General features: G+C 38.1%; 1 protein-coding gene across 29 annotated transcripts in view; it reads right to left on the reverse strand.

The window, feature by feature from the left end:
- PDE4D (phosphodiesterase 4D) overlaps positions 1 to 18,857 on the reverse strand; it is a 1,448,272-nt gene that overhangs the window by 1,139,898 nt on the left and 289,517 nt on the right. For 2 of the 29 annotated variants that reach the window (XM_072826537.1, XM_072826534.1), the window contains one exon: positions 15,016 to 15,149. The exons of the other annotated variants lie outside the window; for them this stretch is intronic. The gene's annotated coding sequence lies outside the window, so the exon portion shown is untranslated. The remainder of the gene's footprint in view (positions 1 to 15,015; positions 15,150 to 18,857) is intronic. 29 annotated transcript variants of the gene reach the window in all.

Consider the following 18,857-nt stretch of genomic DNA (forward strand, 5'->3'; position numbering starts at 1 on the left):
CACACAGGAATTACCTGGGGAGGTTTTTAAAACTACCAATGCCTGAATTTTATACCCAACTATCATAAGTTTATAGGTCGAGAAAGACCTAGGTGGGAGGATTTTTTAGGTTCTCTCCCTCAGGTGATTCTCTCATGCAGCCAAGATTGAGAACCACTGCTCTCAACTTTTGATATCAAACTGTTTGCAATGCCAGTTGTTTGACACTGCACAGCTTTGCTCACCATGCCAGGAATGCCATAGAAATGACCTTTCCCCATTTTTGCCTCTGAAACACAACATTCATTTAGCAAGCTATTCCTTCTCAAGTCTCTATTAAACTACCATTTTCTCAGTTATAATAGTTAATAAACACATGACCAAAGCATTCAGTGTACTTAGCACCTAACCAAAGTGAAGGAAACATCTTTTTATATATTGTAGACATATACACTAACTTAAAGCCCTAAGAAGGGATATGGATATGTGAATCATATGCTTTGATCTGAACATTTCCAAAACTCTAGGGCAAAGGAATAATACTAAATACTAAAGAAAACTCCAATGCATTTCTTCAATGAGGAGAAACCACTTGAATATTCATCAGGAACAGAACAGTAACATGAACCAAATCATAGTCCTACAGTGGAATATATCAACTGAAAATTATACTTCAAAAGAGTTTCTAACAATCTAGGGAACTGGGGGCACTTGGGTGGCCCAGTCAGTTGAGCATCTGACTCTTGATTTCAGCTCAGGTCATGATCTCAGGGGGAATGAGCCCCACTTCCAGCTCTGCACTAAGCAGGGAGTCTGCTTTTCTTCCTCTCCCTCTGCCCCTCCCCCTGCTCATATATGTATGCTCTCTCTCTCAAATAAATAAATCTTTAAAAAATAATAATAATCTAGGGAACAGTTTATACTGTGACCAACCAACCACACACAAATATACTCAGTTTATAAAATTGCAAATATAAAACATTCTTATCTGTTTTTCAAAAATACATTTAAAAAGATAGGAAAATATATCAAAAATAAATCAATAATTATTCTGAATGATGGGATTATAAATACAAAAATTATCATTGAAATTATCGCCATTACTATGCTTCAACTTATTAAAAAATTAAGATTATGCCCTTTAATATTTTCCCTAGAATCAATTTCTCTCTTATCAGTTATAACATATCACTAATGTTTATCTCTCAGCAGCCCTTGGATTGTACCTTGTATTTTTGGGGGGGTATAATTTACATAAATATCTTTAGAACCTAAACGTGCTATTGACTTTGTTTTGACAAATTTGTCAGAACAGTTCTATTGTCCAAAAAGCCTCCTGGTAGCCATCCCTACTTAATTTACCCCATACCTCTGCGAGAAGCAACCACCGATCTGATTTTTATCAACCTAAGTGAGTTGTGCCTATTCTAGAATTGCACATAAATGGGATCATTGACTATGTATTTTTTCTCCCTTTATTCAGAATATTTTTGAGATTTATTAATATTCCTGCATTTATTAGTAGCCAGTTCCTTTTTCATTGATAAGTCATATCCAATATGTGAATATACCACAGTTTGTTTAGCCAGACTCCTGTTGATGAACACCTGAGTTGTTGTAGTTTGGCTATTATAAATTAAGCTACTATAAACATCGTTGTATAAGGTTTCTGTGGACATTTGTTTATACTTCTCTGAAATAAATACCTATGTTTTGGGCAGCCTCCAAGATGGCACCTACTGATCCCTTGCTTCCTTCTAACTATGCTTCTGCATGGTGGCACCCCTACCACACACACACACACCCCACACACACTGAATAAGGCTCATCTATGTAATCAATAAGGTAATGGGAAAACATTACAAAGCATGGCTTTTAAGGCTACATCATAGAAGCTGTTACCTTTCTCTCTCAGGATCAGACACTCAAGAAGGGATATGACAGATTATACATGGCAAGGATCTGAGGTCTCTTGCCAAGTGCCACCCTCAACTTGTCAGTCATGGGAGTAGGCCATCTTTGAATTAGGACCTCCAGCCCTGGTCCAACTTTCCAGTGACTTTGGCCCTGGCCAGCTCATTAACTGAAACTTCATGTGATGTCCTGTGGTCAAGCCACCTAGCTAAGCCAGCTCCTGAATTCCAGAGACAAAACAAGATAATAAATCATTACTGCTGTTATAACCCATTTTGTTTTGGTAATCTGTAATGCAGATAAACTACTATAATCTAGGAGTGGAATTTGTGGATCACAGGGTACATGTATGCTCAATGCTTCAAAGGATACTAAACATTTCCCAAGATAGTTGTGCCATTTTACACTTCCATAGTTATAATTGTTCATTTTCACCTAACACTTGGTATCATGAGTCATTTTCACTTGGCCATTCTACTAGGTGTGTAGCTATATTTCATTGGGATTTAATGTATATTTCAGTGGTGATTAATGATATTGAGCATTTCATGTGTTTAACATGTGCCTTATATTTTAGGTATTACTTACACTCCTTTCACAACTGTAAAAAAACACCTACCCTGGAGTTTGATACTAATCAGGGATTAATAAATGCTTGATTAAAAAGTTAACAAATGAACAGATTTTTTCCTTTCAAAATTTATGAATAGAAGTAACCCTGAACTCTTTCAAACCCAGAAATTATAAAATGCATATATTATAATCTATAGTTTAATCACGGTGGTAGAAGTTTATAATGAGATGTTACAAGTTGCTCTTTCTTTCATTTCCTAGGAGAAAATGTCACACTTCCTCTTCTTATTTATTAGGATTATTCTTGCTCTGTATTCTTGCCATTGCACTGAAAGTCTCACAGTACAGGATGGAAAGAGTAACCCTTTTAGGCAGAACATGGAGGTAACAATGAGATAAGAGTTAAATTAGCAAAATCAACACAAAGTAAATTAAATCTAATTTCTGAGGAGATGGTCTTAGAAGATATTATGTTAACAAAGCCAAAAACATGCAGGCCTTGGGCATAATGTGATTAACAGTGTAAACATATCTACAGATTCAACTTGCCATTAACGGTGGAATGGTCACATTAGAAAGAGATAAAAGGTAACCAGGGAGCCAGAATTTGCTATAATTTATTTAGTATGTAGAGGAGAAAGCAATATTGAATGAGGAGCAGGGCACAACACAAGAATTCTAATCATTAAAGAGGTGTTATCTACTGTGGGGAAGAGGTGAATCATGAGGTATGTTTATCATGGCCTAGATGACAGAGCTTCTCCTTTAACTTTTGTTCAGACCCCATGATAACCAAATAGCCTGATGACTAATTTAACTTCCCCCAAATGTATGCACTGGAGCAGACCTGAGGATTTGGATCCCAACACAAGAAACATTTCTTACTGTAAAAGAATAAATGGGCCCAGGAAGAGATGAGCTAATCAGATAATGAGGATATTCTAATTAGCTTACCAGTAGTATATGACATATTTAATTAACATGGCAGATAATGATTTCACAAGGAGCAAAATTAGTTGTGTTAAAAAAAAAACTTTTTATTTTTCTATTCCTGTACTTGATTCCTATCTTAAACCCCATATTTCTAGTGGCCAATAACCAACTTAGTCCTTTCAAGTTATTTTTCAGTCAAATCACAGGTTCCTCTGTCATATGAAGATTTTCCCAGTAAAATCAAGGCTCCCCAACTTCGCTTCCCCTTCCCTACAGTCTTTGCTTGTAGCATCTCAGATTTAGAGAATGGCTGGCTGGCAGAGCCTCAATGTTGTAGAACTCCAAAAACACCAATCACAGCAGTATTAAAGTTTCTTCTAGGTCAACATTTGTCCACACTAATGTCCACTACTAATAAGCAAATAAGTGGGGGTTTCCTGTCAGTACTTAGGGATATATATTCCTCTTCATGAGATCTTTTGAAGGGAAGGATTTCATAATCATCTCCACACAAATTAGCCTGCGAATTCCCCTCTGACCAAAAGTCTTCTTCAGACCCAATTTAGACAACTCTCTCTACCACCTTCTGCACGATTCTGAGGGCACATGAAAAGCTGTGCACTGGTTATCTATTGTGGCATGGAATACCACCCAAAACTTGAAACAATAATTTTATTATGTTCATTACTTGTAGGTCAGGTCTTCAAGGGCTGGGCGTTTCTTCTGCCTCTCCTAGGATTACTTGGTGGTATTTGGCAGGTGGCTAGACTGGTTTGGAAGTCCAAGACAGTTCCACTCACATGCCTGTTGTCCTGGTGAGGATGGATGGTAGGCTGAGCTTAGCTGGCCCCTGCTCCTCATCTAGGCAGTCTTAGGTAGGCTCTCAAGCAGGGTAGTCAGACTTTCTATGGGTTGGCTAAGCCACTAAACCAACAAACGTCATTCAAAGGGAGGAGAATTAGATTCTGTCTCTCAATGGGATAAAGCAAGGACTTTGTGGCCATTTTAAATCTAGCTTGGAAAGAGAAACAGCAACTTTTCTAAGCCACTGTGGATGTCAAACTCAGTAAGGCTAACTCAAATTCTCTTGGCCAACATCATCACCTCATACCACACTATATACCATTATTCCTACTCAAATGGTGTGAAAGCTTCCCAGGATGCAATGAAATTCCCACCTGGGAAGCAAGGCACAGGTACTCACTGCTCTAGGGTCCGCAAATCAATTTAGGCTTTTATCACCACCTTCTGGAGGCTCAGCTTTTGAGTATGCTGAAGGTCAGGGAGCTTTTTTTCAAAGACCAACATCCACATTTACCCCAATTCCATCTTCCCTAGCTCTTTTGTTCTACCCAAGTCAGGAGGATGCTCATCTTTACATAGCAACCAGGACAAACAGACCTTGACTGAATAAATTTTCTTGCTTGCCTAGAATCTATGCCAGGTCTTTAGAATTCAAAACTCAAAGGCCATTGATACTTTTTTTTTTTCTTTTTTTTTACTTCTGTGGCCTTCTGAAGCTTTTCTTCAGGGAGACCAAAATCTGGATCAGAGGCAAACAGGACTACAGGTAAAAGGGATTGCAAGAGAAAAAAAAGAATCATCTCACTACTTGCCTCAAAATAATTATTCTGTCACTTTTATAAATGAGGTTGCTGGCTTTTACATTAGTCATTCATGAATTTGTTCAATTCCTTCTCTCAAAGACTGTGAGCTGATTAAATCTAGGAGCATTGATACAAGTCAATCAGTGGACCTGCAAAGCTGAGAACCCAATTCACTCCATTGAATTCTAACAAGGGCACTCTCTGGGGCTCTACTTCATAATATGAGTAATTAAAAGCTACCTTTCATTTCTTTGGCACCTAACACTGTCCTGGGTGCTTTACTCATATTATTTTATTAAATACAGTAAAAACTTTATGAGATAGGTCAGTTATTACATCTATTCTCTATATAAAGAAACTAAGACAGAGAGATCAAGCAACTTGGAGAAGGTCCCCCAGGGACCTAACCTACCTCATCCTGCTTTACAGTTCAGACTCTCAACCACTGTGCTATTGGTGCTTTCATGCTTGTTTTACAACTGCAACAAAATTTTATTCTATTATTATAACTACTTTCTGACAAACCTACGTTTTTGTTTTTTTTTTTTGTTTTTTTTTCAAACCTACGTTTTGATTGCACTAAACTCTGGCTGTGGTCATGTATACTGACTAAGGTTTAATTTGAAGCATCTATTTGCCGAAAGTCTCTTGCAGCACACCAACCAGTAATTTTAATGGATCCAGTATATGGATATCAGTTTAATCATCGCTAGAAAAAAAAATAACAGATAATAATAGTAAATCAAGAAAATGTAATAGGATATATAAGGGCAAAATAGGCTAAATGTCAGTTTTATGTATTATTTGAATATAAACCTCAAAAAATATTTTTTTAAAAAATCAGACCAGGTGAATATGTTTGACTATAAGAAATAACCTATAGGTATGCCTGGGTGGCTTAGTCAGTTAAGGGTCTGACTCTTGATCAAGTCATGATCTCAGGGTTGTGAGATGGAACCCCTCATCAGGCTCCATGCTGAGCATGGAGCGTGCTTAACATATTCCCTCTCTCTCTCCCCCTCTGCCTTTCCACCTCCTCCTACCCCCACACACATGCACATGCTCTCTCTCTCAAAATAAAAAATAAAAAAATAACCTATGGATTGACTATTATGATTTCACTTTTTATTGACATGAAAAGTTCTTTAAAGTGACTGTGCTAAGAAATCTTCCTTTGTATCCCTGTCACATATGGTGACAGCAAAGGTTAATTTGTTAATCCTTAGTCACAGACTGTAAAAAAGTAGCAGACTTCAAGAGAGTAGAACTATAATAGTAAAGAAACAGTGAATCATGCATTTCAAATCATAGCTGCTCAAATAAATAAAATATGGTGCCCCAGAAAACTCAAAGAAAAAATCCAGTTGAGATCAACCTTTATAAAAATGTGAGCCTTAATGCACTGTGTCTTGACTCCAAATAGTTTTATAAGTGTGAAAAAGATATCTTAAAATACAGTCATGTAATTTTTCAATTGAGAAAAGCTCTTCTTTTAAATGCACTTTAAACAATCCTTTTTTTTACAGTGCAAGGAAAATCATATATAGACAAAACCTACACCGATGCCAACAGCTAGAAAAAAAAAAACAGGATGGAACCAGAAGAACTCAGCCTGAAAGCTCCCCGAAACTTGGACACAGCTTCAATATTGGTACTGGTTTGGAGATTTGCCTTAATATTCTTCCAAACTCCCTTCATCACCAATACCATCTGACACCCTTCAATCCTTAACTGTCCTTCCTGGACATATGTAAACTGTGTTAAACTGATTAGTCACATCACTATTCAAGACTGTAAGCTTGAAGATGGCTATTTGTGTTGTAATAACTTCCAATCAGTCCTTGTACTGACCACCTATTTTCTAACATAAAATGGAAAAAATATACAAATATATAGTCATACATAGATACACACATGTGTGCACATTCTTTTTTTATTTTTTGGTTTCTTTTTTTTTTTAAGATTGATTTATTCATGAGACACACACAGAGAGAGAGGCAGAGACATAGGCAGAGGGAAAAGCAGGCTTCCACAGGGAACCTGATGAGGGACTTGATCCCAGGACCCCGGGATCACAATCTGAGCCAAAGGCAGACACTCAACCACTGAGCCACCCAGGTGCCCCATTTGTGTACATTCTTCACAAACACATCATCACACCTAAACACTTGAACTTCCAATCAAAGTTTGTATACACACACACACACATATTTGTACAATCAGAATTAAAGATTTAAGATGGGAAAGCCTCCCATCTATGCTAATAAACCATCAGTTATTACATGAAATAATTTAGAAGTGGATATGGTTAACATATAGTTGAAATTTGGTAAATGTTAGTTCCTATTCTATTTCAGCTATGCAGAAAACATAAATATCAAAAAATGGAATAGGTGAAGAGAAATAGTAAAAATCTTTCACACAATGACAAAGATACACCTTTCAGGAGGTGAGGAATTTGATTTTTTTGATTAACGGATCCTTGGCACCTGGCCACAGTGGTATTCAATAAATACATGCTGATGATTGTGTGATAGGAAAGAGTGGAAGGAGTGGGGGAGAAAGCAAGTCTGGCTAATAAACTGTGTGACTCATACTGTAATAATATTCTTTCACAAGATCAGTGATTCTGATTCAAAAGCTAAGAAATCACTTCTTTTGCTGAACTACCTAAAAATACAATGTATTCACTCTAGCTCTGTAGGAGAGTGCTTAAGCTCATGGGGGAGTTGGACTGAAGTTCAGTTCAAAGCCCATTCCATCCCTTTGACTTGTATGATCTTGTTCAGGTGTCTTACCCTCCCGAAGCCTCCGTTTTCTCATGTGAAAAACAGTTACAGTAAGTAATGCATAGCATTTAGTATCTGTTTTGGACTGAATTGCATCCCCCTAAAATTCTTAGGTTGAAACCTCAATCCTCAACATGAATATATTAGGAAATAGGACCTTTAAAGAGGCAATTAAGGTTAAAAGAGCTCATAAAGGTGGGTCTCTAATCTACTACAACTGGTGCCCTCATAAAAAGAAGAAAAACCAGGGATCCCTGGGTGGCGCAGCGGTTTGGCGCCTGCCTTTGGCCCAGGGCGCGATCCTGGAGACCCGGGATCGAATCCCACATCAGGCTCCCAGTGCATGGAGCCTGCTTCTCCCTCTGCCTGTGTCTCTGCCCCTCTCTCTCTCTCTCTCTGTGACTATCATAAATAAATTTTAAAAAAAAAGAAGAAAAACCAGGAGAGCAGCGGAACAGAGGCAAGACCATGTGAGGACACAATGAGGAGAAAGCCATCTAAAGGCCAGGAAGAGGGGCTTCAGCAGAAACTAACCATGCCAACACCATGAAATTACACTTACAGCCTCCAGAACTAGGAGAAAATAACATCAGTTGTTTAAGGCACCCAGTCTGTGGTACAATAAGTATTTTCTTATAGCAGCCTAACATAGTTTTTCATAAGGCTGTGTGAGCACTGGACTAGAAGGGTCATGCCTAGCACACAGGTGCTGCCTTTATAAAACCCAATTGATCTTGTTGGAGATAATTCTCCATAAGTCTTTCACATTTCTGCTCATCTTCTTAGCAGAGACTCTGAAAACTTTGGGTCAGATGTATCTTTTCAAGGATGTTTGCAGATCAAAGAGCCTTTAAAAGAGAGGGAAAAAACAGTGTTTTCACCTGGAGCAGATGGAAGGTGGTCTATTGCCCAATATAATAATGATAATACTTTCCTCCAGGGCAAAGGTTGGTCAGGTTTGCTGCAGCCTATCAAAAAAGATTCAGGTTCCCTAAACTCAGAGTTCCTTGACTGAGATGCAAAACGTGTGTGTGTATGTTTGTGTGTCATCCAACATGGCTACTCCATTTTGCCTCCAAAGAACTTGAGGGAAAGGGGAAAGGGCAAAGGACACCAACCTAAAGTTCACATTGCTTATTATGCCATGATGACTCATGGCACCCTCAATATGACATGCCTCACCATCTCTACTCAATAGTTTTGGGAGGGTGATCGTGAACTTCTCTTTGTCAGTAAATGCAATGGGCATTTGTCATTCCTCCTCTTATTTGACCCTTCTGCAGCATTTAATATTGCCATTCAATCCCTCCTTCTTTAAAACTCTCTTTTTGGTGTCTGTAACACTTCTGAATTTCTCTTAAATTCTGTCTCAAGCTCCTATATTCAAGCTTTAAGAAGTTTGGCTCCTCAAGGCTCAGTCCCAAGCCCTCATCTCTTTGAGTGTACTCTCCCTGAATGATCTCCTTTGTGTACACATGTTCAGTCATCAATAATCAATCACAAATTTAATCTCTGAAACCAGACCTCTCCCCTCTGATACCCCAAATCCTGGATCTAATTCAACAGGCTGGGGCACCTGGGTGCTCAGGGGCTGGGTGTCTGCCTTAGGCTCAGGTCATGACCCTGGGGTCCTGGGATGGGATCCTGCATCAGGCTCCCCATAGGGAGCCTGATTCTTCCTCTGCCTTGTCTCTGTCTCTCTGTGTGTCTCTCATGAATAAATAGAATCTTTAAAAATAAAAATAATAGTAATTCAACATGCTTTCTTGAATTTTTTAAGAACATTTCAAATTAAATGTATATGAGTCTAAGTTCTTGATTGCCTCTCTCTCTTCCTACACTAACATAGAGCAATAATGCACATCACTTAAATGAATTAATAGATGCTAATGCAGGAGACCGTTACTTTGGTGGCCCCCAATAAGCTGTTTCCCAGTACCATACCCTTTTGTCATCCTCTTCCTTTGAACCTGGGATGGCCTTCTATACTCACTCTAACCAACAAATGCTACAGAAGTAACCCTGTTCTAATTCCAGGCCCAAGCATTACAAAGACCTGGAAACTTCTACTCCTGTACTCTTGGGTATCCTGAGCTGCCATGTAAGAGGTTTCACCACTGGAGAGATTGCATCAAAGACCACGTGAAAAGAGAGAAGCTCAGTCATTCAAGCATCCCAAATGAGCCTAGCACCCGACCACAGCTGGCCTGCCACGTGAATACAGCCACATAAGCCACCACCACCAATACCAGGAAAGTAATTGCATGCTGAGCCCTGGAAATTCAGGTTTAAGGATCATGAGAATAATAAAAATGGTTATTTTTTAAGCCATTAAGTTACAGGGTAGTTTGAAGGTAATTATAAAGGAGCATCTAAGAACTAAGAATAATTAAGTATCTATTTTTTTAATTCCATGTAAAATCACTGATGCATCTCTATTTTTAATATCAACAAGTAAAAAAACCAACCTTTTTTTCTGCCAATAATAAAAAGCCAAACAATCCAAGTTGAGAATTCTGAGACTCTAGAAGATAATTTAATAGTAGGAGTATATGCAACTCACCATTCATAAATAATACACATCTGGTAGCTTGGATATATATTCATTTCAGAACTTCACTCTTTTTTAAAAAAGATTTATTTATTTACTTATTTATTTGAGAGAGCATGAGCACATAAGTCAGGGGAGCGACGGTGGGATAGAATCTCCAAGCAGAGGCAGCCCGGGTGGCTCAGTGGTTTAGCGCCGCCTTCAGCCCAGGGTGTGATCCTGGAGACCCGGAATCTAGTCCCGCGTCAGGCTTCCTGCATGGAGCCTGTTTCTCCCTTTGCCTGTGTCTCTGCCTCTCTCTTTCTCTCTGTGTCTCTCATGAATAAATAAATAAAATCTTAAAAAAAAAAATTTCTTAAAAAAAAAAATCTCCAAGCAGACACCCTGCTGACTGCAGAGCCCAACACGATGCTCCATCCCAGAACCCATGAGATCATGACCTGAATCGAAACCAAGAGCCAAATACTCAACCGAATGAGCTATTTAGGTGCCCCCTCAGTACTCTTTTAATACAATATTTGTCTAGTATTACTTTTTAAAGTTTATGATGCTTTGTTCGCAAAAATGAAAACCACAAAATTAAATCATTCCTCTCACAAGATTAACAAATATACTTTTCTCATAAAGCCTTATGTTTGTCAGTCATGTATTCTCCTGAGATGAAGCCATCACCGTTGCTTGACTGCGGAAATTCTTAGGGATCAGTAAAATAAAAGTATTTTACAGAGCAAGGTTACAAGGAAAACATTTAGATCTTAAACTGAAGTTTTCAGATTATTTTAGAGAAGTTAAAAAGATACAAGTACCCTTTACTCTCAATTTATAAAAGATCTACTAGGTTCTGAAAGATACCATTACTTACCAAAGCCAATGGAAAAATCCATACTATCAGACAGATCTCCTTCAACAAAGGCCTTAACAACTAAAATGTTCACATCCCAAATGACGGCCCACTTGCTATCATCAAAAGTAAATTCTTATACAATCAGCTTTTCTGAACAAACACTTGGGTCTAGCTTTCAGAAACCTAGTTCTGAAGTAGTTTACCAAGTAGTGAGAATCAACACTTGATTTTGAATACTTCCACAGCTGCAAGCATAGCAGTTATTCAGCAAAGTTTCATTAGAGAAATCTGGAAGTCAGCCCAATCATTTTGGATAGAAATGGTCTTATATAACTCTTCTTCAACCTAAAGGCAGTTTAGACTCCTCTCAGAAGAAGCTATTTCTGCTGAAGGGACATTTTCACTCTATTACATTAATTGTTTGGATAGTGCTGAACATGTAACACCCAAACTCCTCAAACGAAAAAAACACATCAGAATGGTCAGGACAACAAGCATCCTGAGAGTCTATGTTGCTCTACAATGTAGATGTTTGCACTTATGATTCACTTTGTTTTTAATTAACAATAAATTATGAAAGGTAAAAAAATCTAACCACAAAAAACTCCACAGCTTTAAAATAAAACACTGACAGATGAATCTAAAAATACTTAAAAACTTCTTGAGGGCTTTACTCATTTCCAAATGAGTTTTTAATTACATTGAAGTAATGGAGTTTTTTTAGACATCGTTTAATAAACTTACCAAAAGAGAGGTTCTGAAATAAAAACAAGCCCCTATTCCTGAATACTGCAGTCCAGGTAAAAATGGAACAATATAATATCTTTTGTATGGGGAAATTTATTCTAGTGCTGTGTTTCTCATTCCTTGAGAGCTACCCATATCCTGAGTGGGTGAATCACTCTAGATCTTTCCTTGCCAGTAGAAAAGGCACTCTTACCACTGATATAAGTCACTGTTGTTTTGGCAAAAACAACAATATGGGGCATTGATTTCAATTCCAGTTGCTATAAGAACAAAGCATTTGCAAACTTTTTTTTTAAATTTTTATTTATTTATGATAGTCACAGAGAGAGAGAGAGAGAGAGAGAGAGAGGCAGAGACGTAGGCAGAGGGAGAAGCAGGCTCCATGCACCGGGAGCCTGACGTGGGATTCGATCCCGGGTCTCCAGGATCACGCCCTGGGCCAAAGGCAGGCGCCAAACCGCTGCGCCACCCAGGGATCCCTGCAAACTTCTTTCTATAGAAAAAAGTATCCCTTGATATCTGATTATCATGATGTTATACTAAAGGGAAGAATTTCAGGTCAGTGGTAGAGAAGAAAATGGTAGGCCAAGTGAGTAGGATAGCACAGGAAAAGATCTCAGCCTCTATTATGTTTACAAAACCTTCCTTGAGGAGTTTTCCAAAATCACTTGGCAGCCTAAAGTGAACCGAAGCTTGGAAAGCAATGGTATGGTAAACATCATCCATCAGAATTAGGTAGGCTTTGGCTAAGGCCCTGGAAGATGTCAGATGAAACCATTGGTTCTGGAATGAATGAATTGGGTTTAAGGTTTGTTCTTTCCACTGTTCTCTCACTGCTTCCACCTGCTTTCATGGAGAATGTAGTGATGACCTAGGGGATGCTAAAAGATACAAACTTACTACAGGGGAAAGAGAATATATGTTCATGTAGAAAAAGAAAGCAGATAAAATTGAGAATAGTTCATAAAGATGGGAACTAATTAAAACTATGTATGGGAGGGGCACAAATTCATTTTCTCCTATTTTCCAATGGTGACATCATGATTTAACTTGGGAAAACCACATTTCCCCATATCAGGCAATCATGGTGTATGATCTTCCCCTGGTTTCAGTGATGTATTCAGTGATGATCATGTGACCTATATGAGACTCCCATGAGATTCAATCCTGAGATTTTCATTAAAACTATTAGAATAGGGATCCCTGGGTGGCGCAGCAGTTTGGTGCCTGCCTTTGGCCCAGGGCGTGATCCTGGAGACCCGGGATCGGATCCCACGTCGGGCTCCCGGTGCATGGAGCCTGCTTCTCCCTCTGCCTGTGTCTCTGCCTCTCTCTCTCTCTCTCTCTCTCTCTCTCTCTCTGTGACTATCATGAATAAATAAATAAAATCTTTAAAAAAAAAAAAAACTATTAGAATAGGGGCATCTGTGTGGCTCAGTCTGTTGAGTATCAGACTCCTAGCTGTAGCTCAGGTCATGATCTCAGGGTTGATCTCCAAACTCAGCGAGGAGTCTACTTGAAGAGTCTCTCTCTGCTCCTCCCTCCACTCGTGCACACTCTCTCTACAAAATAAATCTTTTAAAAAAAACTATTAGAACAGAGAAGTTGTCCTTTTGTTAAGGAATCTTAAGCAAGAGGATGTGAACCTCATAGCAAAGTATGTAAATTGATAACAAATTCACGTGCATGGAATCTGTTTGTGTGATGCAGTATAAAGGAAAAATGAGCTGTGTGACAGAAACATGGTCCCAATGATACCTCTGAAGTCCTGACCCACCCCTGGGCTTTTCAATGATCAAATCCATTTAAGTGAGATTATCATGGTTTACAACCAACAAAACTCATACCTGAAGCAATATATACTGCAACCTGTCTAAGAGACAAAGTAACCAAACAGTGTATTGGAAAACACATACCTCAAAGGGTCATGGTAAATTATTCAAATGAGACCAGAATAAATCCTATGAAGCCATTCTCTGCTATGAGTCCCAGCGGTGACCTCTCAGATGATGATCCCAAATCCTTCTGTCTTGGGCCCTCTATAATACTGTCAGCTCTGACCTTGGCACTGTGATGGCCAGCATAAAAACAAGGTCACAGTTCAGCTACAGACATAGGATATTAATAATTGAAGCAGTTGCATAATAGTTTAAGCGATTCTGTGCCAAAAATGACCAATGCAGACAGCAAAGGTTGGAGACATCCTGCTGTGAGGTGACATAGCATGGGGGGAGAAAACTCCCTTAGTCAATTAACTGTTTAATAAATTCCCTCTAATCATTCTCCTGTGAGCCCTGTTCAAAGCTGGTTTCTCACAAATAGGATCTATAATCAACTGTTTCTAACTATGTTATCTGTAAAAAGAACCACTTTGACAATTTAGGGCTTTATGCACTGAATGGCTCAGTAGGATATGTAAATTTGAAATGCTTTAGAAATTAAAGTTGTTTTAAGCAATTATGATATAAAGTTTAGTAACATTAAGACACAATGAAATATGGTAGGAAATACTTAAAAATAGCAGCAGATATTAAGCAATATTCTGGTTATCATTATGGTTCTGTTCTCTGAAGACAATAATTTAGTTGCTGACAGGGGCTCAAGCAGGTTATAGGAAATGTTGTGAGTCAACAAATAATCCTACTCTCTTGCAACTTTAAATCCTTTAAATCTGCAGTCAATTCTCCTTGGATTACTGAGAGGATCAGCAGTAATGTTTCTAGCATTGATGTTTTGCCTTAGTTGAACATGATGGGCCAAAATGCTGCAGTTCTATTCTTTAGTCTCAAGTGGGTAAATTCAAACTTGTGAAGCCACATCAAAGGTGCATTCTTGAAACACCAATGGAGACAGGATGGTGTCTCAGAGCCTGTGCTCTGAACCACCGTATGGCACTGCATCCTTCTATAGACACATTTCCAACAAGAAAGACTACAGAGGTTTCTCAACCACTGTGTGCTGAATTGGGTAAAGCACGTTATTTCACAAAGGTTCAGGAAGCATAATTATTACTAAGCATTTTCATAGCCCAGCAAGGAACTAACTGTTCACAACACATTAAAGAAGCCTTAGACTCACCTGCAGAATTGAAAAGGAAAACTGGAACCTGCTCTATGGAGCTAATGTATATTCAGATTTCTCTCCAAGAAATAAAAATGCCAATGCAGAGAGCAAGCCAGAACAAATAAAAGTATTAAAAATGTCTTCAGACACTGGGAAGAAGAAACATGAAAATGTAATGAAAACTTGGAAATCAAAATATGAACACAAGCAAATGCAAAAGCAGCCATACCACCAATGAAGATGTTACTGAAAATTGAAGGAGGAGGATATTAAACAATTCTATTTATCCTTCAATACTTGGAGGAAAGGATCTCTGAAACTCAAAAGATCAGAACACATATACGTGTGTCAAAGCAAAATCTCATGGTTAGAAGGTTAGCAAGAAACAAATGAACACATACATATTAGATGTAGCTATATGGTCTTAAAGGAGAATAGCAGAAGGTCGCCATGGCCAGCCACGTGAACACATACATACAGGTGCACACGCACACACTTGTGCATACACACACATGCACACACACATTCCAAGAGCAAGTCATATACCTGGGATCCCCTTGCGTCCTTTATTGCAGCATATGTTCATTAAATCTACTGTGTAGTATTGTGCGAGGCACTTGAAGATCTATAATACCCTCCTAATGTTAAAACTTTAATGGTTACTATTTTTCTTAAAGCTGTCAGGTTCCAAGGGCCACTGAAGAGAGTTTTTTTTTTAAACATATTTTTTTTAATTTTTATTTATTTATGATAGTCACAGAGAGAGAGAGAGAGAGAGAGGCAGAGACACAGGCAGAGGGAGAAGCAGGCTCCATGCACCGGGAGCCCAACGTGGGATTCGATCCCGGGTCTCCAGGATCGCGCCCTGGACCAAAGGCAGGCGCCAAACCGCTGCGCCACCCAGGGATCCCTGAAGAGAGTTTTAATTTTTAAACCAGCATTTCCCAAATTTAGGATTTTATGAAACAATAAAATTTTTTATTAAAAAACACTCGCAGATCAATACAGGAGTGCCAACATTTTATTTTGCAAATAAAAAGCGATAAAAATAACTGCCATCAACTATTATTTCCTTTTGTTAAACAAAGGGAAATTTTAACAATATAAAAATAGGAGAGCAGCCAGAGTGGCTTGACAGTTTAGTGCCACCTTAGGTCCAGGGCATGATCCTGGAGTCCCAGGATTAAGTTCTATGTCAGGCTCCCTGCATGGAGCCTGCTTCTCCCTCTGCCTGTGTCTCTACTTCTGCCCGCGCCCCCATAAATAAAATATAAATAAATAAACAAATAAATAAATAAATAGGAAGGTTACATTCTCAGAAGAAAAAACAATTTCACAAAGAAGAAATATTGTGGTCTTTGAATAGTTTTTCTGGTCCACTTATTCTTCTTTCTGGTACTCCAATTATGCGTATGTTGCTGTACTTAGTGGTGTCTCATATTTCTTTTCTGTTAATTTCTGGTTCTGTTTATTTCTCTTTATTAAGGTTTCTCTCTGTTCTTTAGAGCGCATAGTCTCTAGCAATATATCTTTACTGATTCTTTCTGCTGCTACATCTAATTTGTTGAACCTCTCTAGTAAATTTTCCATTTAGGTTATTTTCATTTTCAACTCCAGAATTTCTAATTGCTTCTTTTTTTACAATTTCTATCACTTTGCTCTCTATTTGATGAAATTAATGTCATCATACCTTCCTTTCCTTTCTAAAGCATGATCTTCTTCAATTCTTTAAATATATTTATAATAGTTGTTTTGATATCTTTGTCTAAGTCTAACATCTTGATCCTCTCAAATGCCTCCTTTTTCCTATCTATGGGTCACACTTTTTGTTTCTTTGCATGAGTCATAATTTTTTGGTTGAAAACTGTACATTATAGACACATATTCCAGCAACTCTAGATACGGATTCCTATGCCCAGGGGCTTGGCATGGTTGTTTCCTTGTTTGAGCTGTCTAGTAATTTGGCTGGACCATTTCAGAGAAGTCTATTTCCCCTGCAGTTGGCAATCTCTCCCAGCACTCTTCAGAGGCATAGCCTTGGGCATACTCATGATCACCTTGAGAGGACAGTTTTAGTTTAGGGTAACTTGCTGTAATCTCTGTAACACTCTGTCAGTAAAATACTTGGTTATGGGCTTCAGCTAATTGCTTGGTGTTCGTTCTATTGTTTTCAACAATGCCTTGGGGGATAAATTGCTCCACAGTCTAATCTAATTAAACTTGGAACCCTACTAGCAGTAGTATTTGAGACTAGGTTTTAAGGCTTGTTGCAAGCCAGCCCAGAAGGACTCTGCTTAGCTTTATCTTTCTCTGGTTCTCTCTGTTAAGTCTAACTGGTTTACAAATGATCATTTTGTTGTCGTGGAGGTAGCAGCTCTTCTTTGGGGAGATCTATGTAGTTCTCTGTCTTAAAGTCTGCCTCTCCTCCTGGGAAAAATTTCCACAATACTGTTCTGGATCAGGAGGAAGGGTCAATGGCTCATTTCTCTCAGAAGAGCCCTGCTTTTTATAAGCAGGGTGCCTATCAGGAACACTAGCTTCTGGTCTTTTTAAATATTTTATTTATTTATTCATGAGAGACAAAGAGACAGGCAGAGACAGAGAGCGAGAAGCAGGTTCGTCACAGGGATCTCAATATGGGACTTGATCCCAGGATTCTGGGATCATGCCCTGACCCAAAGGCATATGCTCAACCACTGAGCCACCTAGGTGTCCCTAGCCTCTGTCTGGTCTTTTAAAATAAAAGATTTTTATTTTGGAATAATTAAATTTAAAGCACAGTTGCAATGACAGTACAGAGGATTATCATATACTCTTCACCCAGCTTCCACTAATAATAATGTTTTATAAACCAGGGTATGTTGCCAAATTTAAGAGATTCACATCAAGATGATGCTATTAACTGAACTACAGATTTTCCTAGGATTTCATCAATTTTTCCACTGCTGTCCTTTTTCTATTTCAGGATATTGCATTGCATTTAGTCTGGGATCTTCTTAAAATGAAAATTCTGCATTTTATATAATGATACCTTCTATACTATTATTAGATATAAGTGTACAGAAACTCCCCCAAATTCTTTGAAATAAAGAGCTTTTTGTTCCCCATGAACCTCTAGGTAATTATGTATCCTCTCCTTAGGGATATAAACAGCTTCTCTTCTTTAGACTATAAGCTAGAATGACAGCCTGGATGGCTCTCCTCATCTCTTATTCTAAATTTAATTACAAGTAGTCATCACATACTCCTTGAGCATCAGCATTATAAAGGGCTGGGGAGGTCATCTACAAGAGCACTCTTGGTTCTCATAAAGCAAAACTGAAGCCCAGAGAAGGACTTTCATCAGAATCCTACAGTTATTATTAGTCTTCAATCCAGTGTAAATCTCTTAGTACCATATCATCTCCAACCCTCCCAATATTTTCAGATTTGGAGGATGCAAATGCTCCCTTTATGTGTGGTTGTTATCAACTATTTCAATACAATAGATAAATAAAAAAACAACATATTACTGTGCCCTAGTCTTATTAAAACTTAACATTTCATTATATTTCTCCTTTTCTAAGGAATAAAACAATACATCTCCACACAAATATGACCAATTTATTTTCTTTTTTTTTTCCAATTTATTTTCTATCAACGATTGAAAAGCAGCTCAATGGAAGATATATTGTCTTTTCAATATATGGTGTTAGGACAATCCTATAGATATCTGTAGGTGAAAAATAAAAATAAAAACCTGGATCCAAACCTTACCACTTACTAAAAGATTAATTCAAAATGTATTTTAGACCTAAATGTAAAGTATAAAACCATAAAACTTTTAGAAGACAACAGGAGAAAAATCTTCAGAACTT

The sequence above is a fragment of the Canis lupus genome, chromosome 5 (assembly GCF_048164855.1).
Source record: "Canis lupus baileyi chromosome 5, mCanLup2.hap1, whole genome shotgun sequence".
NCBI classification, from domain to species: Eukaryota; Metazoa; Chordata; class Mammalia; order Carnivora; family Canidae; genus Canis; species Canis lupus.